At 36.1% G+C, this 26,240-nt stretch overlaps 1 protein-coding gene across 4 annotated transcripts in view; it reads left to right on the plus strand.

The window, feature by feature from the left end:
- KCNN2 (potassium calcium-activated channel subfamily N member 2) overlaps positions 1 to 26,240 on the plus strand; it is a 363,080-nt gene that overhangs the window by 92,991 nt on the left and 243,849 nt on the right. For all 4 annotated transcript variants that reach the window (XM_074360476.1, XM_074360473.1, XM_074360474.1 and 1 more), the window contains one exon: positions 18,092 to 18,175. The gene's annotated coding sequence lies outside the window, so the exon portion shown is untranslated. The remainder of the gene's footprint in view (positions 1 to 18,091; positions 18,176 to 26,240) is intronic.

A 26,240-nucleotide genomic window follows, 5' to 3' on the forward strand; every position in this document is an offset into this window, starting at 1 on the left:
ATCATTCTACATGCCTACCAGCATCTGAGGATGCCAGTTTCTTCAGATTTTTACCAACACATAATGTTGTCTTTCTTTTTTATTACAACCATTCTAGGAAAGTGAAGTAGTATCTCATTGTGGCTTTGATGTACATTTCCCTGATGGCAAATGATATTGAGCATTGTTTCATGTGTTCATTGGCTATTTGTTTGTCTTTTTTGGTAAAATATCTGTTCAGAGCCTTTTCTGATTTTTAAATTGTCTTTTTATTACTGAGTTTTTTTTTTTAATATACTCAATATAAATCCTTTACCAGATATATCTCTTGTGAATGTTTTCTCCTATTCAGTGGGTTCTCATTGCACTTTCTTCTTTTTTTCAGCCTAAAAGTTTTAAATTTCGATGTAGTTTAATTTATTGATTTTTTTTTGTCACGTTTGTTTTTGGTATCACATCTAAGAATCCATTACCTAACCCAAAGTGGTAACTTCTGGTTTTCATCTAAGAGTTTTCAATTTTAGCTCTTATGTGTAGGTCTGTGATCAGTTTTTAGGTAATTTTTTGTATGATGTGAGGAAAGAGCCTGATTTCATTCCTTTGCATATACCTATCCAGTTCTCCCAGCACCACTTATTAAGACTATTCTTTCCTCATGCGGTTATCTCGGCATCCTTGTGCAAAATCAGTTGACCATAAAGTAAGGGTTTATTTTTGGATTCTCACTTCTGTTTCATGGATCTATGTGTCTGTTTCATTAATACAATGTGTCTTCTGGCAGTGACACATTCGATTAATACTAGAGCTTTGGAGTAAGTCTTGAACTGCTCCGTTTCCGATCTGGGCCGGCTCACCCCTCCTTAGGCAACCTGGTCATCCCCCGCTCCTGGGAGGTCACCATATTGATGCCAAACAGTGCAGACACCCGATTGGCATAGCGCACTACAGCCCAGAATTCCTGGGCTCAAGTGATCCTCCTGCCTCAGCCTCCTGAGTAGTTAGTTGGGTGTACAGGCACGTGCCACTGCGCCTGGCTGGAGTTAAGTTTTGAAATAAAAAAGTGTGAGTCTTTCAAAGGGAATTCTTATTTTTCAAGATTATTTTATCTCTTTTGGTTTTCTTGTATTTACATATGAATTTTAAGATCAGTGCATCAATTTCTGCAAAAAAAGCCAGCTGGAATTTTAATATTGCATTGAACCTTTAGATCAGTTTGAGAAGTATTGACAATTTAACAGTGTTTTTTTCCCTGATCCATGAAAATGAGCTGTCTTTGCATTTATTTAAATCTTCTTCAAATTCTTTTAACAATGTTTTATAGTTTTTAAGATATGTTTTCCACTTCTTTTGTAGAATGCATACCTCAGTATTTTATTCTCTTTAATGCCATTATGTATGAAATTATTTTCTTAATTTCATTTTTAGATTTTTTATTGCTAGTGTGTAAAAAAAGTCAATCCATTTTTGTAATTTATCATTTACCCTAGAACTTTGCTGAATGTGTTTATTAGTTCCAATAATGTTTTAGTTGATCCCTGAAGATTTTCTATGTACAGATCATGTCATCTCTAAATAGAGATTGTTTCATTTGTTCCTTTTCAGTCTAGATGTCTTTCATTTCTTTGGCTGGCTGATTGCTATGATTAGACCCTCTAGTACAATGCAGAATGGAAATGAGGAGAACAAACATCCTTATCTTGTTCCTGATCTTAAAGGAAAGCAAGTACTCATTTTTTTCACCATTAAATATGATGTTAGCTGCAGTTTTTGTAATTGCCTCATATCAGGCTAAGTTTCCTTCTACTCCTGTATGGCTGAATATTTTTATCATGAGTGAGAATTAGATTTTGTCAAATACTCTTTTTTTTTTTCTCTATTGTGATAATTAAATGACTTTGCCCTTTATTCTATGAATATAGTAATTACATTAATTGATTTTCAGATGTTAGACCAATCTTGCATTCCTGATATAATTCCCAGTTGGCCTCGGTATACCATTTTTTATATGTTATGGGATTCACTTTGTATTTTGTTTAGGATTTTTGTTTCTATATTCATAAGGGATATATTCTTTTGAGTTTTCATTTCTTGTGATGTCTTTTGTAGCAGAGCAATACTGGTATCATAAAATAAGTTGGGACAATTTCCCTATTCTATTTTTGGGGGTGGTGGTTGTAAAGGATTGGTACTCTTTTTTTGAATACTGGGTGGAATTCACCAGTGGATCAGCTGGGTCTGGGCTTTTCTTTGTGGGAAGTTTGTAAATGACTAATTCTTTTTATTCATGATTTGCCTACTAAGATTTTCTGTTTATTCTTGACTCAGTTTTGATAATTTTTGCCTTTCTATGAATTTGTTCATTTCATCTAGGGTATCTAATTTGTTGACATACAGTTGACATAGTATTGTCTTATAATCCTTCCTATTACTCTAAGATTAGTAGTGATACACTGGTTTTGCTCCTGATTTTGGTAATTTGCATCCACTCTCTTTTCTTGGTTTATCATTCTAGCTGAAGATTTGTCAATTTTGTTGATCTTTTCAAAGAACCAATTTTTGGTTTTATTGATACCTTTTACTGTATTTTTATTCTCTATTTCATGTATTTCTGCTCTAATCATTATTATTTCCTTCCTTCTGCATGCTTTGTGTTTAGTGAGCTGTAATTTTTCTGGTTTCTCAGTATGGAACATGAAGTTATTCACTGAGATCTTTCTTCTTTGTTAATACAGACATTTAGATCTCTAAGTTGCACTCTGAGCACTGATTTAGTTGCATCCCATAAGTTGTGTTGTATTTCATTTTCATTTATTCATTCATATTTTCTAATATCCATTATGATTTCTTCTTTGACCAATTGGCTATTAGTATGTTTAGCTTCCAGGTATTTGTCAATTTCCCAAATATCCTTCAGTTGTTTATTTCTAATTTAATTCCTTTGTAGTCTGAAAACATACATTCTGTTATTTCATTTGTTTTAGATTTATTGAGGTTTGCTTTGTGGCTTAGCATTTTGTCTACTCTGGAGAATGTTATCTTTATGCTCAAGAAGAATGTGTACTCTGTTGTTTTGTGGAGTTTTTTAGACAGATTTGTTAGTTCTGGTTGGTTTATAGAATTATTCAAGTCTATTTCCTGTTGATCTTCTGCCAGGTTGTTCTCCCCATTATTGGGGTGTTAAAGTCTCTGACTGTCATTGTTGACGTGTCTGTTTTTCCCTATAATTCTGAGACTTTTGCTTCTTTTTGCCTGTCTCTCTCAATGTGGAACTTCCATCCTGAGAGTGAGAAGGGGCAGAGGTGATCAGGGCCCCAGTATCCTCAGGCTGCAGCACCTGGGATAGAGCTTCTGCACTGCAAGTTGGAGCTGGGTTGGGGATACAGGCCCAGTCCTTTTGATCTCACCTTCCTGAAGTAGAGCTTCTGCAACATGGGGCTTGCAGGAGAGGTGGATGAGAAATGCAAAAGCCTGCTTCTCCTGTGGTGAAACTGTGGTTTCCAACTGGGAGCTGGAGGGAGGGGAAGCTCCTGTCTTCCTGGCTGCACAAGCCTTGGGTAGAGTTTCCCAGAAGCTGGGGGATGGGTGTGACAGACCGGGTCTTGGCTCAGATGCCACAGACTCTCACTCTTCTCTTTGAGGTTCATTAGATTTTCTTGAATTAATGTTTCTCCTTTTGTTATATGCATTTAAAGCAATTTAAATTGTTTTTCTTGGGAGTCTGCCCAGCTCTTTACTCCTTCATTCCAAAAGTCTGCACCCTGCCCCCTTTTTAAAGATTTGAAATGCAGTGATTTTTTTGCTTCATTATATTTCCTCCCCCACCTTTGGTTTGTTTTGATTAATTATTTTTATAAGGAGATCACTTTAGCATTAATAACATGAAGTGAAATTGTAGAAGGTTTATTCAATAAATAGTTTCTTCCCTATGGGATCTGTATCTGCCATTTCTTAGCTAATTCATGAAGACATATGGCTTCATTAAGGTTGTTTATTTGTTTATTGAAGTATAGTCAGTTACATTGTGTCAATGAGATTTATGTTGAGTTTGAATCTGATAAAAGTCACATAACATAACATTGAGTCTGTTCTGGTTCCTATAAAACATTGATGTACCACAGTCAGTGCAGCTCTGTGGGGACAGAGTCTTAGAACTTTGTTCAGGCAAATCATCACATCCTTTGGTTTCCTTGTGCAGCATCTTGTTACATGGCATTAAATTTCAAGCCAGACCCTAATGTTGGTCTCTGATTCTTACCTGAACTTAGGACTGGAGCTAAGGTTTCACTCCAACCCAGACATAGTATCCCACTTGATAATTGTAATAGCTTACCAGTTATCATTCCCCCTAATAACCACGGTCCCTGTGGTCCTGGTACAGTTTCAGTTAAGGCAGGAGTTGTTTGCATGACAGAATTGATTTCACTGGACACAGGGCTTTCCCCATATGATGAGAGTCAAGCAAAAACCTGGCTAATTATGCCTCAGAGAAAGATGCTTTCTCAAAAATTTTATAAACCTCCAAATTAAAACAATTTTCTAGGTCTTTCCTGTCAATTCCAATCATTTTCTAATACAGCTCTTTACCCATCTCCATATAATGGCAGCAGGCATGGTGTTGGAGAGCAGAAACCTTACCAGAGGAAATAGCATAGGCAAGCCCTTTCCTTTTTATTCTGAGAGTTCTAGAAAATCATCTTGTCATTATGAGTTCCTGGTTTTTATGATTCCCAGTTTTCACCCCCCAAACATTGAAGACTCCTGGTTTTATTAGCTATCTTATTTAACATTAAAAATCATAAATATCATATATTGTGTATCAAATGAAGAAGAGACATTATTTTTTATTTTTTAAAAATTTCTCGAGGACTTCAGCTGGACCCAAACTCTGGAAGCACCCTTGTTTAACAGAGGTATTCTGACTTAACAGAAAAGGAAAACCATTCTATGTGTGCCCCACCATTCTTGGCTATTTTGCTGAGTGGAAGAATGCTCCTGAGCAGTGAAGGAAGGAGGGAGGGGCGTTTTAAGTTTTTTGGCCTTTCTGGTTTTAATGTCTAATTCTATTTTAGTACTAAACCTCTTCTGTTTATTATTGTAAGAAACTTCTTACAACCTGGTGAAACTCACCATCTACAGCCTTGAGCCTTGTGTGGCAGGATAAATATCTAACATTCTAATGTTCCTCTTCCCAAAATCTCATCTAAAGTTCTCATTTTGCAGGTTAAGGCTCAGAAAAGCCAAGTGTCTTGTCCAAAATTAGACAGGGTTCTTGCCTGTAAGTCTAGTGATCTTTTGAGCTCACAGTCCTGCCTGTTGAAGGGGCAGCTTCTCAGGATATAAAGACAGTTCTTAGTGTCCAGAACTCTTTTCTACTTCCTCATTCTCCTCGGCAGATGTGCAGAGTGAGTAGAAGTAAAAATGAGCCTAAGAGTTTGTGTTCTCTCTTCCTTCCTTGCCACAGCATACCCCGTAGTCACTTTTTTTTTTTCCCCTGAAATGACGATGTCACCTTATAGTGGAACCTCCAAAAACCTGAGTGACTTTGTGGAGCAGACTCTGGACTTACCAATTTTAGGCACGTAGAATGAGAAAGAATATATTTTGTTGTGTTTATCTTCAGAGATTTGGGGGTCAATTTGTGACCATAGCATAACCTGCTATATCCTTATAAGTTCCAAAACTTAGGAGGAGATCACTTCAAGCCACTGTTGCATGAAAGACTCACTTTGAATAGATAAACAATAAGGTCCCGCTCTATAACACAGGGGACTATATTCTATTGAATATAGAATACAAGGCCAGCATCTTGTAGTGGCCTATAATAAAAAAGAATATGGAAAGGAATATATATGTATATTAGTGTAACTGAATCACTCTGCTGTACACTTAACATTGTAAATTGACAACTAATAAAATTAAAAAAAAAAAAGACTCAGACTCCCTTTGAAAACAATATGCTGAGTTCTTTGATAATGAGAGAACTAAGAAGGACACAGCATCTGGTCAGTGAGCTGAGCAATAGCAGGAAGAAACAAGCCTAAATGAAGGCACAAGCATGGGAGGATTCTTCAGATTTTTTCCTTCTAATTCAACGGGCACAGCTGTGTTTTGGTAAAACATTGTCCATCCTTGAGTATAGGTAAAATTAACTAAATTTTAGTTGTTGTATAACACGAAGAGCTAATGGGGCATGCCCTTAAACTTGAGGTTCTAGCTTTCTTAAAAATATTTTTAAATGTATTTGAGAAGAGTCAAGTTAAAATCACACGCTGTGGGAGACACTGAGGGTATTAAGTTTGCAGAATGACTTTGCAGTGGATCCTTGCGACACTAAAGTATTTACCAGTAATCTGATTTCTTTATATGCTGCACAGTCATTTTTATGTTACATTCACTTCATTTTGTATTTTTTGGATCATTCTCATGCTGCTTAGAGTGCGCTAGGTTGTGGCCTAATTGCCTTGTTATGCAGTATTAAGTAATCTATAAAAAATGAGTAGAAGTGTGAATCGAAAGGAATGATCCTTGGTCACTGCAGGTGGCATAGGAGGGCAATAACAGTGGACTCATCACAGATGTAGGTGGAATGTTAAGCAGAACAAACCACTAGACTAAAGAGATCCTTCAAACATTTGTTTGGAAAGAAACCCCTCAAAATAAACTAATGGTGACTTATTTAAATCTTAATCAAATGAAGAATAAATATAACTCACTTAAGGATGGTCTCTATTTTACAAGAAAAATATTGGTTCTCAGTATTTTACTCCTAATTTAAAATGTCCAGATCCTAACTGCTCTCAGCAGTCTGTTGGAAACCATAAGTAATGATGCTTACAGGCCTTTTAACAAAATTACATAAGTTCCTTTTCAAAGGCTTCTGCTTCCTACTATAATTAGATAGGGGAGGGCATGAAAAAGGCAGACATCCTGTTATTTTTTAAAAGTAGGATTGTTAATGTGCTAAATAGTACTAAATAGTAATTTCCCACTGTGAGTGTTCTTAAGTTCCATTCAAGGAAAGACCTCAAGCCTGAAGTTCATAAAAATGGCTAGTTAGTTGAGTTTGTTTCCTCCTCTTTTGATTGTATTTTTTATTTTTTTGTTTATTTATTTTGTTTTGTTTTTATTTTTTTACAAAGTAGACAACTCTGAGAGACTACCTAAATTCAATCTAAAACAAGAGTAAACTTAGTATATTTGCTAACTGGCCTAACCAAGATACTTCCGTGATTCCGGCTCTCAGCTCCCAGTACATGAACTCCCACATCTAAAGCTCTGAAGACTTTCCCCTTTCTTTTAGGATTAATTTTAATCCCCAGCCCCTCTCTGAGTATTTCCATTTGGATTTTAAGTTCCAGCTGAATTCAATGTGTCTAAAACTAACTTCAATTTTTTTCCTTCGGCAGTAGCTCTTAAACCCATAATTTCTGTCAATGACACCATCTTCTTTCACTGCCCCAGGCCTGGATTCTCAAAATCACCTTTCTACCATTATTTCCTTTACTTCCTTCCCACTCCATATTTTTTTTTCAGCACCAAATCCAGATCATTTTTCTTCCTTTTGAAATTCTCTCAAGTAGCTTCTTCTTTCTCTTCTCACCGTCACCCTCCTTGGTCCTTCTAGACCCTCCCCATCTCAGCAGCACTGGCTTAGTGGCTCCTTTACCAGTGTCTTGCCTCCCTCTCCTGACTCCAGTCAGTCCCCCATATGACCAGAGCAGCCCTCCTTGAGTCCTCCTTTCATCCTGGTTTTCATCTGTGTAACACGCTGGTGTGTCTCTCTTACCCATGGAGTAGAGTAAAAAGGTCACAGATCACAGCCTCAGACTCAAGGATTTCTGTCGGTCTGGCCCCATTCTGGTTTCCCCTCTCACGCTGTATCATTTCTTAACCAAAAGTCTCTCAACTCTGGCCAAGCCAGTATGTTGACTAGCCAGCAAAATCATAGTTCCTCTTTCTGATTTTGAGTCTTTTCGTCCGTATTTTCCATTTAGAATTTCACACCTGTGCCCACCCAGATCCAGTTTGTAGACTTTTCCCTTTACCCAAGACATATTTAGTGAGCATCTACAATGGATCCTATCTCCAAAGCCATTCTGATGGGAGCTGAGGGAAGTGTCTTTGTGCGTTGGTCTCTTATGACTGCTTCCTGCTTTGTATTGTAACAGAAAGAACCCTGGACTGTGAGGAGCCCTCTTATAATAACTGCTGTCTGAACTTACAGAGAACCACACGTTGTCCACTCTCTCACTACCTCGTGGTATCAACAGATAAAATTGTTACCCAGTGCATTTTTTGTTGATGAATAAACTGCCATAGACAAAGTCTTCCCTTCCTAGGACTCAGTCTCCTCATGTGTGAAAGGAAGAGTTGAAAGTAGTGTATCACTGATGTAATTCCATGATTCTGGTCATTGACACATGTTTTCTGTGGCCGTGAATTGTTGGCCAACTTTCTATACCCATTCCTATTGTATTGCATCATCTTTGCAGAAAGACCTGTAAATTCTTAGTACGTATGTGTTGCTTGGTTTTCAGCATCTTAAGCCTTTGAATTTAGATCTTATTTGGGACCATCATTGTCCTCCCCACCCCCTTACACTTGTAAAAATCATTGTAGGAGTTTCTCCTTGTCCTCGAAGAAAGGCAAAGAGGAAAATTCCTAATACACTGTGTGTCTCAGGATGACTTTCAGACTGCTTATGTTTGCCTCTTGAGGACAGTTTTAGGAAAGAACACAGTAGACTCTTTTCTTAAACGATACTCATCTCTCCAGTGATACCCAATACACCAAAGTGACCCAGCCCTGCTATTTACATGCTGAGAGGCATGCTAGAACAGAATAGGGATGTCTTATCACAGAGAATCAAAGTGATAACAAATTCAGTTGTTAAACTAAAAGCTCCATCTCAATCATAAGTGATTTAAATATGTATAAAGCTTAGAGGAGGCAATGCATGTTGGAACTAAATTCCACAATGGGAATTTAGGCATGAGACTGGGATTAGCACTGGATTCTAAGCCTTTTTATGCTGCTTAGTGAGTCTGGATAGAACAGCATTACCAGCATCACATCATGGGCTCAGAGATTAAAACAAAAATGAGAATAATTCACATTCTGTTGGCAGTGTTACTCCAAAAGGAGAAGGGAAAAGATCCCAGTTCTTGTCATGCCTGAAAGATAAGAATTCAGACTGGAGACGAAGTGATGTGTAAATTTAATATATATTTAATATTGTAGTAGGAATTACTTTAAGACCTTAATATAAAATATTTTAATCCTTTTTTAAATAAAAATTCAAAACTTAATTGAATGAAAATGTTCTAAAATTGATTGTGGTGCTGGTTGAACAACCTGGTGATTTATACTAAAAACCATTGAATTGTGAACTTTAAGTGGGTAAAATGTACTCTATATGAATTACATCTCAGTAAAGCTGTTATGGAAATATACTCACAGAAGAAAATATGAATCACATTTTATCTTCAGTCTACCTAAACTTTTAAGTGTCAAGGCTGAATAGAACTCTTATAGACATGCAAAGACTTAAGGTATATTGCTATCATGAACTCTTCCTGCAGAATTTACTAGACAGTGGCCTTCAGAAGATCAAAATGACTAGAGAGATACCAGTGTAAGGATAGGTAATAAGTATTGCATACGTATTTATCTGTGGTAGTGAGACCAAATGGTTGTTACGCATGGGGTGATCGTCTATCCAGTCCACTGATACAGTCCAGTGTATACCTCTTGTCTTGGCCTAATTAGTAGTGACCCCCTTCACCCTCAAAACTTTTCTCACTTTGTAAATAGTATGCATGTTCTAGAGTTATGTGAGCGCAGTAGTATGGGTAAAGGCTGTATGTGCTCAGAATGCAGTTACAAAACAATTTATTAATGGGGGAGAGAAGTGGGTAAGTTTACAGAAAAGTAGCATAAGCCTAATAATTGCCTTTGAAGTGTTGCTGAGAGTAAAAGGACATTCCTTTAAATTAGATGCTCAGGGAGTGGAGGAGGTTATTAACTAATTTTAAACGAGGAAACCAATAGAAAATGTATGAGTGTTTGGGTCCTCTGGCTCTCAAGGCCATTAGAAATTCTTTTGTCTCTCCCTCCTCCCCTCCACTTTCTAAATGCATTTCACGGAAACTACTGTTGAGGAAATTCAGGTCTTACTACTACCCACTCATGATGTTGGCAAATGCGTCGTCACCAAGGTTTATTGTAGATGGTGTCTGTCCTGTTAGTTTTTATTTAATGTATCCTATTTGCTTTGTCTGTAGGGGTAATTCAGGAAGATTTAAAATTCGCACTCCAACCCTCACCTTCTTCCCAGTGTGTTCTGGAAACCATATCTCCCTTTTTTTGGTTACTTCTTTTTTTCTTATGTGGCACATCTTCAATAAATCGCCAAGAAAGAGCTCAGGAGAAGTTTTTGTTTGTCTGTCTTGGTGTCGTTTGTATTAGATGCTTTACTTCATTGCCTTTGGGGCTTTCGTGTTTATTCTTAAACACCAGGGACTAAGAGGCTCACTGGAAGCTTGCTTGCTCGCCGAGCTGCACAGCAACGTGAGGGTGGGCACTCACACCCTCCATGGTCTTGGTACAGAAGTGTCGTTTCAGGAGGCAGTTAAGTTTCTCTCCAGAGAAACCCTTTGCTCTCCTCCTTGGGAGCCAAGACTGCCAGCCTTCTAGGAGCCAAGCAGGAATAGATGGTGGGAATCTATTTTTAGCACGACAACCTCTACTTGTGAGCATCACTGTTTAGTCCCTCTGGTTCAATCTTTTCAGACTTCCAGTCTCAGGACAGGAAAAGTGGATTAGTGCCTAATTGCTTCTTTTTTTTTCTTTTCTCTCTCTCTCTCTCTCTCTCTCTCTCTCTCTCTCTCTCTCTCTCTCTCTGTGTTTCTAATTGAAGTACAGTTGATTTACAATGCGGTATTTCTGGTGTACAGCATAGTGATTTAGTTATATATGTATATACTTTTTTATTATGGTTTATTACAAGCTATTGAATATAGTTCCCTGTGTTATACAGTAGGACCTTGTTGTTTATCTTTTTTATATATAGCAGTTTGTATCTGCTAATCTCAAACACCTGATTTATCCCCTCCACACCCCTTTTCCCCTTTGGTAACCATAAGTTTGTTTTCTGTGTCTGTGAATCTGTTTCTGTTTTGTAAATAAATTCATTTGTGTCTAATCTCTTCTTAACTCACCCACCTTCTGAGATTCTTTGTTCCTCCCTTTTCTGCCCTTTCATTTTCTCCAGTGTGTGCCTTGGCTGGCATTTTATCTTCTGTTGTCCACATTTAGCTTGTGGCTTTCTCTTACCAGTTCCCTCTTAATGGTCTGCTTTCTGGCTTGCAACTATTTGTTGGCATTTCTCATCTGCTTCATCTTTTCACCAGCACTCTTTGATTTTGTAGAGCTTGTGCTTTTCAATCTTTTATTCTCTTTTCAGTTGGACATTGGGAAACATTGGAGGGGAACATGCATTTAAACTGCCATGTTTACTGGGTAGCTCACTGGTAAAACCACCATCCATGGCAGCTTTATTATTTCCTTATATAGGTATAATAAAGGTACAAAAACTTGCTTAAGGTAGTATACCTAATAATCTGTACTATATGGATTGAACCCAGATTTGAAGCTCTTTTTCTCTGTATGAGCTGCCTCACAAGAAATAGTTCAGATTGATAGCTTTAAATAGGACCTCAGGCCCCAACAATACTCACATGTATTGAGTGCTTCTGCAGACCCTGTGCTGTGTGCTTCACATGCAATATCTAGTTTCATCCTCACAGGAACCCCGTCAGTGAGGTCTGTTTCTATCCTCAGTTTACAGATGAGAAAACTGAGCTGTAAAAAGGTCACACAGAAAGTAAGAGAAAATCCTAAATAAATAGTGTCAGAACCCTAGACCAGGGGTCCATAAACATTGTTCATAATGGAATGATTAAAGGGATGGTTAGTAAATATTTTAAGCTTCATGTGCCACATGGTCTTCTGCAATTACTCAACTCTACCATCATGGCAAGAAAACAGCCATAGGAAAATGTGTAAAGAATGAGCGTAGTTGTATTCCAATAAAACTGCAAAAATAGATGGTGGGCTTAATTTGGCCTCTTGGCCGTAGTTTATCTATCCTTGCCTCAGATAATTTAAAAAAGTAGAAATAATGAACACCTAGTAATTAAGCTGAATTCTGCTTCAGCCGGAAAGATTGTTACACTCTTGTTCTGAGTCAGAGAGTCAGTGAACGCTTGGGCATTTCAAACCTCACATGAGATAGTCAGGCATGAGAACCTGACTCAGCAGGAGAGGACATTGGCACAGGCAGTGGCAGTGCTTGAGGACGAATGAGATGGAGGGCTGCCTGCTGCTTGTGCAGGTTCTTCCTGGGCTCCTCACTGTGCTCCTTTGGTGAGGCTGGGTCTCCCCATGTGGGCCAGATGCTTGCTTTCAAAGAATGAATAATGAAAATGGACTAATGGCCACCAAAATCAGCATTTGCCATTTGGACAAGAGGAAGCTGCAACTGGAGTGCCTGTCAGTCTTCTAACAGCTTAAAAACAAACAAACACAAGAACTATTTTATCAGGAAAAATTAACAGCAACCTCAATGTTAATCGAAAGGAGTAATTCAGTAAAGTCATCAATGATTAACTTTTAGGCTATGGCCACATGGTTTCAGTAACAAGAAACAGATGGTATCATCAGTTCCAAATGAATACTACCAGATGTTATCTCTCATATTTACCCTTTGGAACCAAGATCAGAGGAAAGGGTTACTTATCACTTCCACATAAATCAAGAATTGAAGAAGGAGGAGAAATGTACTAGTTTGGTGACAGTGATTTTGCTTTGCCACGAGCATAACTCAAATAGACTTAATGAAACATTTCAGTTTTTCAAAAGTACTTGCTTCAAGGTTTGTCTTTGTATTGTATAGGAAGCCAGCAAGATAGCAATCATTTAAGATTTTATTCCTACTACAGCATAGACTTGTCAGCTATAACCAGGATCCGAGGCTTAGGGTAGAAACTATAATCACTTTTTATCTTCTCTGCCACAGTGTATAAGAACACAGTTCCTAAAGGGTGATTTTAAAGTGGAAAATGTACTTTATATTCAGCTTGGAGAAAGAAGCTGGTAGCTGTATAAAGAAAAGCAAAGGAGACTTACTTTTCTTTCTTCACTGTGAAACATACTCCTGATGCTCTGTAACATAAAAGACTTTCAGCATGATTATGGACTAAGACTCTAAGGCAGGAAGGGATCATGCTGTCTCTAGGCTTTGAAAAATAGTCAAATGTAGTCACTATATTTAAATCAGTAAATCGGATTAGAACCCAAGACGCAAAACTGTGTTACAAGTCAGACCTCCGTTTCCATTCCCTCCTTGAGCTACTCTCTCTGCCCATCGAAATTTCTACCTGTGTTTCTGCACCAATTAGTTCCTGGACCTCCTGCCTGAGAAAAGAAACATGGCAAGGATGGACTGTTCTCTCATCACCAACTGAAAGTCACCCATGGCCTTCACATGTTTGAAAACTAGCCCTGCAAGCAATTTTAGAAGCTCTTCTTGCACCTTTATGTTACAAAGTTGATGTAAATTTACCCTGGAACATTTTTGTGTGGGATAAAACTTTTGAGTGGTTTTTAATATCTAGAATAAGACTAAGAAATGAACATGTTTTAGGGCTCCAATGTCTAGAATTGAAAGTATTTTTTAAAACTGGCCTGCTATCCAAACTATACTCAGAAACAAAGCATTTGGTTCTTTTTAATTCTGATGCAGAACTCAGTTATTTCATTGAAAAGAATGTTATGTTTGGTCTGATGAATTTACTTCCACTGGGATTCTCCTCTGGCTGTGGTTTTCAAATCTTCTTGATTTAATGACCTTTTTTTTTTTTCCAGCCAATAACTTTACTTTGTCTCTTCAGTCTATAATTACTATACCAAGAAAAGAAAATAGTGTGAAATTTCAGCAATGTGAGAAAAAAGTGAAAAACAGGAAATAACTTGTTTCTCCAGTTTTGGTCTGAGAAAGGAGACTGCACTTACATATGGTATTTGGGATGGACTAACATAGGAGATAATTGTTAACACACAGGTCTGTAGTCATTGACAGGGAATGATGCTCAATTGTTTTGACTCAGTTATAAATATTTTGGGAAAACTTCATTTGGTGGTTTTCAAAGTGTCCCAAAAGCCCGTTGGATGTATGGACTTCCTAGGACAGGGTATCTCAAAGGAATCAGAACGATCTGATGTTGTAAGGTAAAAGGGAAATTCCTGAGTTTCACTCCAGGTATTTTTTTAAAATAAAACCATTGATATGGTATCAATAGATGCAAAAAAGCATTTGATAAAATCCAACACCCACTCAAATTGTTTTCTCATTAAACTAGGAAGAGGGAAACTTCCTCAACTTGATAAAGATCACCTACAAAAATATACCACTAACAGCATATCTAATGGTGAGAAATTTAAAGCTTTCACACTAAGATCCAGAACAAGGCAAAGATGTTTCCTGTCACTACTGCTTTTCAACAACTTACTGGAAGTCCAAAATAATGCAATAAGAAAAGAAAAGGAAATAAAAGGTATTCAAATTGGTAAGGAAGAAATAAAACTGTTCACAGGTGGCATGACTGTCTATGCTGAAAATCCAAAAAAAATTGCCAAAAATTTCCTGGAACTAATAAGCAATTATAGGGAAGTTGTAGGATACAAGATTAATATACAAAAGTAAATTGCTTTCCTATATAACAGCAATGAACAGGTGAATTTCAAATTAAAAACAGAACACCTTATATATGAGCACCCCCCAAAATTAAATACTTAGGAATAAATCTAACAAGATATGTACAATATAAGGAAAACTACAAAACTCTGATGAAAGAAATCAAAGAATAAATGGAGAGATAGTCAGTGTTTATGGATAGGAAACTCAAGATGTCAGTTCTTCCCAGCTTGATCTGTGGATTCAGTACAATCCTAATCAAAATCCCAGCAGATTATTTTGTGGACATTGACAAAATGACTCTAAAATTTATATGGAGAGGCAAAACCCCAAGTACCTAACACAATATTAAAGAAGAAGAACAGATTTAGAAGACTGACACTACCTGGCTTCAAAAATTCCTGGAAAGCTATAGTGATTAGGACAGTATGGTATTGGCAAAAAAATGGTCAAACAAATCAGTGGAATATAATAGCCCAGAAATAGCCCCCACATAAATATAGTCAACTGATCTTTGACAAAAGAGCAAAGGCAATATAATGGAGAAAAGATGGTCTTTTCAACAAATGGTGCTGGAACAATTGGACATCCACATGCAAAAAAATGAATCTAGACACAGACCTTACACTCCTCACAAAAATAACTCAAAATGGATCACAGACCTAAATATAAAATGCAAAGTTATAAGAATCCTGGAAATAACATAGGAGAAAATCTAGATAACCATGAGTTTTAGATATAACGCCAAAGGCACAATCTATAAAGAAAGAAGTGATAAACTGGAGTTCATTGAAAATAACCATTTTGTGCTGTATGAAAGACAGTGAAGAGAATGAAAAGATAAGCCACAGAATGGGAGGAAACATTTGCAAAAGACATGTATGATAAACAATTGTTAGCCAAAATACACAAAGAATTCTTAAAACACAAAAATAAAACAACCAACCTGATTTTAAAATTCACCAAAGACTTTAATAGATATCTCATCAAAGAAGATACCCAGGTGACAAATAAGCACATGAAAAGATGTTCAACACCATATGTCATCAGAGAATACAAATTAAAACAATGAGAAATCATTACACACCTGTTAAAATGGGCAAATCCGAACACTGACAACACCATAAGCTGGAGAGGATATAGAACAACAGGAATTCTCAGGCATTGCTGGTGGGAATGCAAAATAGTACAGCCATTCTGGAAGACAGTTTGGTGGTTTCTTACAGAAAACTAAACATACTCTTAACATAAGATTCAGCAATCATTCTCCTTTGTATTTACCCAAAAGGAGTTGAAAACATATCCACACAAAAACCTGTACACAGGTGTTCATAGCAGCTTTCTTTGTAATTGCCAAAACTTTGAAGGGACCTAGATGTTCTTCCAAGATAAATGGATAAACAAACAGTGGTACATACAATGGAATATTATTTAGTACTAAGAAAAATGAGCCCTCAAGCTGTGAAAAGAAATGGAGGAACTATAAAGGCATATTACTAAAAGACATAAGCAAATCTGAAAAGGCTACGTAACATATAGGATTCCAGCTATATGACATTCTGGAAAAGGCTAGTGGGAAGGGAGGGATGAACAGGTGGAGCACAGAAGATTTGGGGGGCAGTAAAACTATTCTGTATGATTCTGTGGCAGTAGATAAATATCATGCATCTGTCCAAACCCATAGAGTGTACAACACCAAGAATGAATCCTGACGTAAACTATGTGCATTAGGTAATAATGATAGGTCAGTGTAGGTTGGTCAAATGCAACCAATAACGCTCCAATGAAGGATGTTGTAATGGGGGAGGCCTTGCCATGTGTAGGGGCAGGAGTTTATAGAAAATCTTTGTACCTTCCACTGAATTTTGCTGTGAACCTAAAACTGCTCTAAAAAAATAAAATTTGTTCTAAAAAATCAGAGAACAAAATCGTTGAGATGGCATCCATAGGTAAACTATATCAGGGGCTAGCAGACTTTTTCTGTAAAAGGCCAAGTATGGTCTTTATTGCACATGATTCTTTGTTTTTTGACAATTCCTTAAAAATGTGAAAACAGTTTTCAGCTGATGGGCCTTAAAAATCAGGTGGCAGTTTGGATTAGGTCATAGTTTGCTGATTTCTGAACTGTGTAGTTAGTAACATTGGTCTTTTAGAAAAAAGTTCTGAATGCTAACTTTGGAAATAAATAAAATATTTTTTAGTACCTTCTGGTTTAACAAGTAAGACATTAGAAATATATTTTCTGTTTTAAGTGGCATTGTTAGTTGATGCATTGTCCACCTCTCTCATCACCTCCAACAGAGCAATGCTAGACAAAATATTTTAAAATATGTGTTTAAAGTATCTAGGTGCTACACCACTATGACAGTGAGCAAAAGGAGAGAGCGGTCTTACTCAAGAAGAGGAAACAAAACCTCATGAAAGATGGCTGATAAAGTCAGTTAGCTGGTGAATTATCATTCAGAGAAATACAAATACTAAGTCAGTCTCCCAAAACAGATTTTTAAAGAATAAGTATTTTTGAAATATAAGAAAAAGGAATCATGAGAGACAGATGTGACTCAAAAACAGGGAAAACAAAAAATAACCAATTAGAGATTCTGAAAATGAAAATTACTATCTTGTTTTAATTAACAGGTGAGCACAATTAAAGAGATAATAAATTGGAAGACCCAGAACGAAACACTGAAAGTTTGAAAAAATAAGGTGAAAATAAAATTTAAGATCTAGATCAGAAAATAGTTTGAGAAGTTCTAATATGTACCTAATACATTTTCCAAAAATAAGAGATATAGCAATGGGAAAGAGACTAGATTTGAAGAAATGAGAGTGTGTCTTCTGAATTGAACAAAGACATAGATCTTCAGATAGTGATTTAAGTGGTAAATATGAGAAATAAATTCAGTCTTATGTACAATATAGTAACACCACCACCCTATATCGACACTTCTACTTGAAACAGAAAACAGTACTTTCTGGCAGATACTGTCCTTTAATTTCATGACTTGAGTGAGTAGCTTATGACCTAGTTTATAGTCTCCACTTGTTCCCTTAACCATATTCTTTTGTATAGGGCAGGAATTACAGAACCGTCCATGATATGGCTGTAGGTGAAAAACAGAAGAATCTAATTAAAATATGTTTTCCTGATTTCCTGCAAAATAACGAGAATTATGCTGACTGTAATTTTTTCCCATATGTGTGTGATAATAACATCCTAGAAGGCAACAGAATAAACTCTTTAAATGCTAAGGAGAGGGGATTCACAGCCTGAGGACTGTAAGCACTACATTATCATTCAGGAGTAAGGATGAAATAAAGTTTTAGACAAAATCTAACACATTTTACCTCTTACAGATTCTTGCTGAGAACTACAAAAGGATGGACTCCAGCAAGAGAAAAAGTGAATCTAAGGAATGGAGTGGGGTATAAGCAGTAACGGTGAGTAAAATATGTGCATTTACTTCCAATGTAAAGCAGAGTGATTTTACTGAAAAAAGATGGTTAAACTTAGGTCAGAATTACTTCATTTGAACCCTCCTCTCTGCCTATGGTTTCAGTTATTTTCAATATAGTGACTTGCTCTTTTTCAACCATTCACTGGCCATTTTCCTACTAGCTGACTACCACTGCCCTAAGAAGAGGTAAGACGGTTGATATTTCAATAATAGGAGGGGAAAAGAACAGACAGTAATTGTTTATTTGTCTTTGTAACCCTTGGGTAGGCTCATTCTGTGATTACAAAAGTGCCTGTCATGTAAAAGGCGCTAAAAAATTTTATTGAGTGAATAAATATATTCTTATTTAAATTTTAAGACTGGTTTCCAGCATTTTGGTAGGATTAGTTATCAGCACAGAGATTCATAGCCTTCGTTTTTATCAGAAGAGAGTGATAAAAATGAAGTTGTAATTAAAAACATCTTATAAAGTCTACATTTTTAAAATCTTATGACAAGCTTCAAAGAATAATTGTGGGAGATAAGAGTTTTCTGGGAGTTCTTTTTTGGTCCTGAAAAATTAATGTCAGGTTAAAAAAGGTACTTATTTTGGGGGACAACAACAAAAACCTTTTTCTTCTTTGGAAAGGAGACACGTGTTTTTAAAGACAAAATTCTTAATGAGTAATTGTTTCAGGATCTGTCACCCAGTTATTTTTATATGAAACGTGCAGACGGATGCTTCTCACCTTCAGTCCAGAGGCAATTTCTGTGTCCAGGCTGTCTTGCTGTCCTAGCATTTATTTAGGGCAATCTCAAAGATGGGCTGGCAGCTCCATCCTGGTGGTAAAATCATCGTCTTGGCGGAGTAATGATGATTTCCTTACACTGTTGCTCATTACCCAGATTGGCAGTTAGTAGTTGGGCACATTTAAGGTACCAGCACTAATTGTTAAGGTCCCTTACTTAATTTTCTGATTACCTGAGAAAGGCATGGCTTTTGTTCATACTCTCATGGCTGCCAAGGCTTTGTGAAACATCAATATGAAAAGCCAGACTTTTTGTGAAGCAGGTGGTTCTATTCGCAAAGTATGTTTTACTTGGTACTTCTTGGTAAGTCAGCTCTGGAAAAGTACAGGTCTTGTATATGTGGTGGTGTTGTTTCCTATGGAGTTTTTGATTCTTAAGACTGGTGATGTGGCTACTTGCTGAGACTGAGCTGCCACAGAGAGTGTATGTTTGGACTCAAATATTTAATAACCACTTAAGGCATCAGGATAAAAGTCTAGGCTTATTTATCCACATTGAAGTCTCTTCTGTTTTCATGCCTTCCATCTTTTCGACTACTAACATCTAGTTAGCGTCCAGTGATTTTCTACAGAAATAAAACATGAACTTAATAAATATCTAATCAATTTTTCCTCTCTTTTGCTACTTTAAAAAAAAAAGATGTATAATTTAGATCAAGACTTAAAGAAATACAAATCCCTGGACAGTTATACTTCAGTGGGTAGCATCCATCGTTTGACATTAATGCTTTCCCAGGCTTGGATAGAAAAATTACCCATATTTACTGGAATGAAAAGATTTCCAAAGATATACAGAGGATTTTGGTGCTTTGAGGCTACAGAAAAACTTGTTTAGAGAAAAATGTTATGGGAATCCTTTAATTTACCCTTTCAAACTCATTTATTTGAAATTAGGGGAGAAAGAGACTGTGTCCATTTTCCTTTAATCATATTTTTAGATGTTTCAGTATAGCATATAGTCCATAACATTTTTCATGTGTAATAAAATTAATGGTTATTTTGACAATAGGATTGAAGTCTCACTGAACACTTGAAAAAGCTATCATAGGTAGGGAAGTAGATTATTCAGAGTCCACTTAGGTGACAGAAGTCATAATAATTTTATCAGGAGAATTTAAGTTAATGATCATCCAGGAATTGGACATCTGAAAAAGGGAACACTATGTCACAGACCATCTGTAGAGCTGAGAAAATTAAGGGTAGGGATTAACGTTATTAAGAATGAGAACTTGGCTGAGGGACTCACAGCACTTGGGCTGAGACTTCTGAGGAGAGTGCGTGGCCGAGCTGTGTGAATGCCTCAGGAACTCCACAGTGGTGTACATGGGACCAGGAACCAGACTGTTGAAGAGGGGGTACCAGTTAGCTGCAGCTGGGCCAGTGAGAAGCTATAGTGATGTTGTTGCACCAGTGTTGGAGAAAAATGCAGCTGGAATCAGCTGCACTCCTGGAATAACCAGCCACCATCAGGTGTGTCTTTGTTGGATGATGCTGAGAGTAACAGGAATCAAAACAGGAACAGGAAATAACTGATAAGGGCAGTGTCTCTTCTCCTTCCTCTTGTCTACTCTCTCTCTAGTGCCCCCTGTTGTCCAGCTAGCCAAAGAGAACTGGTTTGCAGCATCCCAGCCCCAGAATCCCAACACATAAAGAATAGAAGTGTGGATGTGAAGCTGAGAGATGATAGTGTAATAATGAGCACAGGAGAAAATGAAAAATAAAGCTGACTTTTCTTGCTTGCCATCTGTATGGTTATTTCATGAAAAACATATTTAATACTTCGGGCTTTCACATTTTAGATAAAATAACCTATTATCTCAGAGAACAGGTTTTCTCCTTGCTGAATTAATTTAATGGAGACTGAAAAGAAGTTCTTTGGGTAAAGATGGTGCTCTCAGGATAGATGTGTGCTTTCCCAAATTTCTTCAACTAGCTCAAGATATATTTTTTTAAAATAATCTTAATCATGTTATAAAATAATAGTCATTCATGACAGAAAGAAACCAGATGGGGAGAAAAGAAAGCTGATGAGTTTGATTCATGCCGAACAACAGAATAGAAGAGGCACAGCACAAAAGAAAGCAAGAGAATGCCACTGCAGATGTGGGAGTGGTTTCCAGGGAGCTGCAACCTAAAAATCAATGAATATGAGAAGCTGGCAAAGCTTCTGGAACATTAGGATCAGTAATAGGGTAATTTCTTTCTGAGGAGGAAAACCAGTCAGTCCCTCCTTTTATCTCTAAAGGTGCTGAGGAGTGGACAGTAGCAGTTTGCTGTCAAGGTCAAGTGATGAGTGTAGGCTGTGGGGCCAGAGAGAAAGTCCCTTGCATGGCTAGTGACCCCCCAGCAGGGCCTTGGAGCCAGAGAGTAGAAGACTGGCTGCAAACTTGCCTGTAATACGTGCACTGCTCTTGCCCCACAAACATCTGAGGTAACTGTCCAAGAAAGGACCAGGTCAAATAGTGGCTCTGGAATACACAGCTGACCAGACAGCCAAGCATTGCATGAGGAAGTCTGTTACCATGAAAGAGAGTCACCAAATTCATCAAATAGGTGACTTTACACCTGAGAATTTAGTTATTTGAGTAAACAACCCCCAAAAAGTTAAGAAACTATAGTTGATATTGGGAAGATGATACAACATCTGTTTTTAAAGAGTCATTATGGGAAGAAAAATAAATCTCATGGTAATTATAAATAAGTGGTAATTTTAAAATAATCTTGTCCTGGACTTTTGTTTGTAGAGAGGTTTTTTTATTGCTGATTCTATTTCATTTCTAGTGATTGATCTGTTCAAGTGGCCTGTTTCTTTTTGATTCAGTCTTGGTGGACTGCTTATTTCCAGAAAATTACCCATTTCTTCTAGGTTGTCCAGTTTGTTTCCATATAGTTGTTAATAGTATTTCTCTCTCTCTCTCTCTCTTTTTTTTTTTTTTTTTGTATTTCTGTGATTTTGGTTGTAATTTCTCCATTTGCCTTTCTTATTCTATTTATTAATGTTCTCTTTTATTCTTGGTGGGCTTGCCAGAGGTTTGTTAAGTTTGTTTACTCTTTTGAAAAACCAGCTCTTGGTTTGATTGATTTTTTTCTATTTCTTTTTTATCTCTATTTTATTTATTTCCTCCCTGATCTTTATTATTTCCTTCCTTCTGCTGACTTTAGGTTTTGTTTGCTATTCTTTTTATAATTCTTTGAGGTGTTAGGTTACGTTGTTTACTTGAGATTGTTACTGTTTTTTGAGGAAAGCCTGTATCACTATGAATTCTCTCTTAGGACTGCCTTTGCCATATCCCATAGATTTTGTGTGGTTGTGTTTTCATTGTCTTTTGTATCAAAGTATTTTTTAAAATTTCTTTGATTTCATCATAGACCCATTGCTTTTTTAGTAGCATATTGTTTAATCTTCATGCTGTCATTTTTTTCTCCTTTGTTTTTCTGTGGTTGATAAAATAGTGAAAATAATCAGTTTTATAGAATAATAATTCAGGACAGAAGAAAGGTGGGGAAAAAAGAAAGCAGATGAATTTAATTCACACAGAATAACATGAATCAACAACAGTATTTATACCAATGTAAATATCTTGGTAGAAATGAAAGATCTCATTAGTTAGCTTAAAGGCAGAATAGACAAAGCTAAAGGAAAAGGTAACAAGTCAAGATTTTCTTCAGGATAGAGAATAAGAAATAGATGAAAATGACAAAAAATTTATGTTACATTGAAATTGGGTCTTCTATGCATTCCAAGTACATAGAAGAAAGAGAGTGCAATGGAAGAAATAATCAAAGAGATTATTTATAAAGCATTTTTACTGTGTAGTACAGTACTAATTAAAAGGGCCCCCCAAGCTGCCAGTAGATTATATAATAAGAGACACATACTTTTGTCTGTGGTGTTCTATATCATATTCCTAGCAGTTAAAACAAGTGCTTGGCATGTAGTAGGTGCTCAATAAATAGTTATCAAATGAATGAATGAATCTAAACGTCAAATGGTAAATTTTGAGAGCACCAAGATTCAAGAAAAAAAAAATCCCAAATGTCTACAAAGAAAAAAAAAAAAGAATTAGGTTTGCATTTGACATAATGATGAAAAATCCTAAGTGGGGCAAAATTTCAAGTTTGGAGGGAAATTGATTTTGAACCTGAAATCTTATAGCCAACCACATTAACACTGGAATGTGAATATAAAATAGGACATTAAGAAGTATGCTAAGTCTCAGAAATATACTAACTTCAGGCCCTCTGCAATGTATTTAAGCTTGTACTCTGGCAAAACAAAAATGAATTAAAGAGGGACATAGACTGGGGAGCAAATGAACTGGGAAAGCTTGTAGTAAAGTCTATGTAATTATCCTTCACTGAAAAAAAAAAAAAATCTGGGACTAAAATCCCCGAAGATTTCACCAGAAGGAATAGTCAGGGGGTTGGAGGAAGATTCAGTGCTGATTATTGGATAGGAGAAAGAAAAAACATTCCTGTTTTCTTCAGTAGAAAAATATACCAATGCATTTATTTAAATTTTCGAAAAATATGTTTTAACATAAGGGAAGCCATCAATTAAATATTCTTAAAACACAGAGCATATAAGAATCTTTTAGTGTTTCATTTTAAAAAATATTGAATCAAGTTATATGAACATTCTTAATATGATAAATACTGTCAAATTCTCTACAGTAAAGTTGACCAATTTATACTGTGTCAGCAGCATTTTAACGTGCCTATTCCCTGTAATCTTCCCAGTGCTTAATATAATCATGTAGCTTTCCCCTTAATCTGATCGTGTTTTGTAACTTGGTCTTTATTAGAGCCATGTATCATGGCTGTCCCTTGAGATCAATAAAAAGAGAGCTCTAACTCATTCTTGTAAATAGCTGCATAATGTTTCATAGCAGCTGGTACTTATTAAGATGATGCCTGTTTTGTTCTTGGTGCTATCGTTCATAACAAATCTTCTTCAACAGCTATTCTTGTGTAGGCAAAGATTGCAAGGTCAAATGTGAGCATCTAATTTTAGTAGACCCTTTTGGATTTCTTTGATTTCAACGTTTTCCTTTTCCTGCCTACTCAATACAAAATACTGTTTTAATTCTCTTTAAAATCTTAATACTCTCTGAGAATTTTTCTTCATTTGTTTTTTTTTTCCTGATATTTTACTCTGTTTACCTCTAGAATGTAAGCCCTTTTAGGTGAGTACTTTGTCTAGCTTGTTGTATGTCCAGCATTTATGGCAGTCAATCAGTTATTGAATGAATGGATGAATGCAGTTGTGAATGTTGCCTGTACAATGTCTTCCTTCTTCCTTGCTTTTTTTCCCCCTGCTTCCTTGCTTTTGCTCCTGCTATTCCCTCTGCTGAAAATACTGCTACCTGGCAGATGGTACTTACTCTTCACAACCTAGTTCCAACTCTTCTGAATTCATGAAGCATTATTGGATCTTCCCCTCAAAAGTGACTTTCTCCATATTCATGCCTCTACAGTGTTCTGTCCTATGGGACTCACACTTTCCCCATTCTGATTTCCACAATAACAACATCATTAGTCGTCCACACAGCTGTCTTCTCAGTAGATCCTAAATTCATGAAGGCGGAGCTCAAGTGCATACATCTATCCTCCAGAACTCTGATCATTGTACTGCGCACTTGACAGAATTTTTAATTTAATTAAAGAATTACCATAAGTACCCTAATACTTTAATAGCAGACTTAGTAGAAAAATACTCAAATTTGGAACCAGGAAAAAAAAAAAAACCTAGTTTTTTAAAATGAAACCCTGTTCTTTCATGCTTAGCTGTCTGATACGGGTTTTGAATTAACCTCTACATACGTCTTTCCTTTTTGTGAATAAGGATTATAATCCCTCACTTGCAGTATTACAGTGATGAGCAAATATAAAACATGTGCATGTGAGGTACATGTGAAGGTATAGATGAAACTTAGTTCTTGGAACACAGTAGATGTGTGTTAGGTGATTCATTCATTCATTCATTCCATCAGCATTGAGTGCTTGCTGTGTGTCAGACATGATGATTATGATAAAAAGAAAAAGTCTCAAGTCTTAGAATTTGTATTGATAGATATGTGTAATTTAGGGAAGGATGAAAAAACAAGGAAATACATTTTCATTTAAGTGATTAAGAGCTTTGAATCTCAGGTACACACCATGTGGGAACAAAAGAATTTCAGTCTTGAGATATCTTTTTAATTTATTTGAAATCAAATTCTATTTCATTAAAAAACTATTGAACATAGAGTCTCCTCTCAGTATAAGTCTCAAAATAAACTGAAGAACATAGGAATTACTTTTGAGGTCCCGTTAGGTGAAATAAACAAAATATATTTAGGTAAAAGTTATTAGCATGTGGAGTCCAAGAGAAAATCTTGAATATTGCATTTACCGCAGTGATACAGTAAAGCTAAATTTAGTGACTGCATTTCACATTTTGAAAATGTTGCCAACCAAACACATTTAAAAAGCAGTCAGCTCAAAACGTATAACCTTTAACCATCTACCTAAAGCTTTGAAATAAAATCATGATGTTGTATTCTGCTTCTGGGAGAAAATTCAGTAATTGTCAGTAATTGAAAATAGGTGCTATATTTTCTTTTAACAAAACACAGACCAAGTAGCAGTGTAATGTCTGAAATTTACATTTTGGTAATTTATGTTGCTCCATTTCTGGTATGTAAAATGAGCTTTCTTATTCAACTTCTTTCTTTAAAAGTGTATATTCATGATTTTTACACTGTGACCTCTTCGTTATTTTATTAAGGGCTCAGTTTTAGAATGTTGTCAGTCATCTACAAGAAAAAAAGTGATTTTGGGGTTTATATAATTTAAACTTTCTTTTTTTTTACATGTAAAGTCTGTCATTTATATTTTCTCTTTACAAGTGTTATGATTTTTTACTTTCAAAAATAAAAGACAAAAATAGCAATAAGTCATAATAATTTATATCATAATAAATATTTTATAGTACACTGCCTAATGCCCCAATATTAAAAAAAAATAGAATAGATTGTTTCTGAATATAACAACAAAAGAAAACACTGCAAAGAGAAATTAAATTTCCTAAGCTATTTAAATTATTGTAATGATTAGATAATTAAATTAAATTAGATTAGATTAATTAAAACAATAGAAAAGGTAAAGCTTCAGAAATATATGGTTTCCTAGAAATAGAGACAAATTGATTCCTCTTCAGAACTCCAGATGAAGGTATTTTCCATTATATTACTTAGTGTTCATCTTCACAGGGATTCA

This window comes from Camelus bactrianus, chromosome 3 (genome assembly GCF_048773025.1).
Source record: "Camelus bactrianus isolate YW-2024 breed Bactrian camel chromosome 3, ASM4877302v1, whole genome shotgun sequence".
Classification (NCBI taxonomy): Eukaryota; Metazoa; Chordata; class Mammalia; order Artiodactyla; family Camelidae; genus Camelus; species Camelus bactrianus.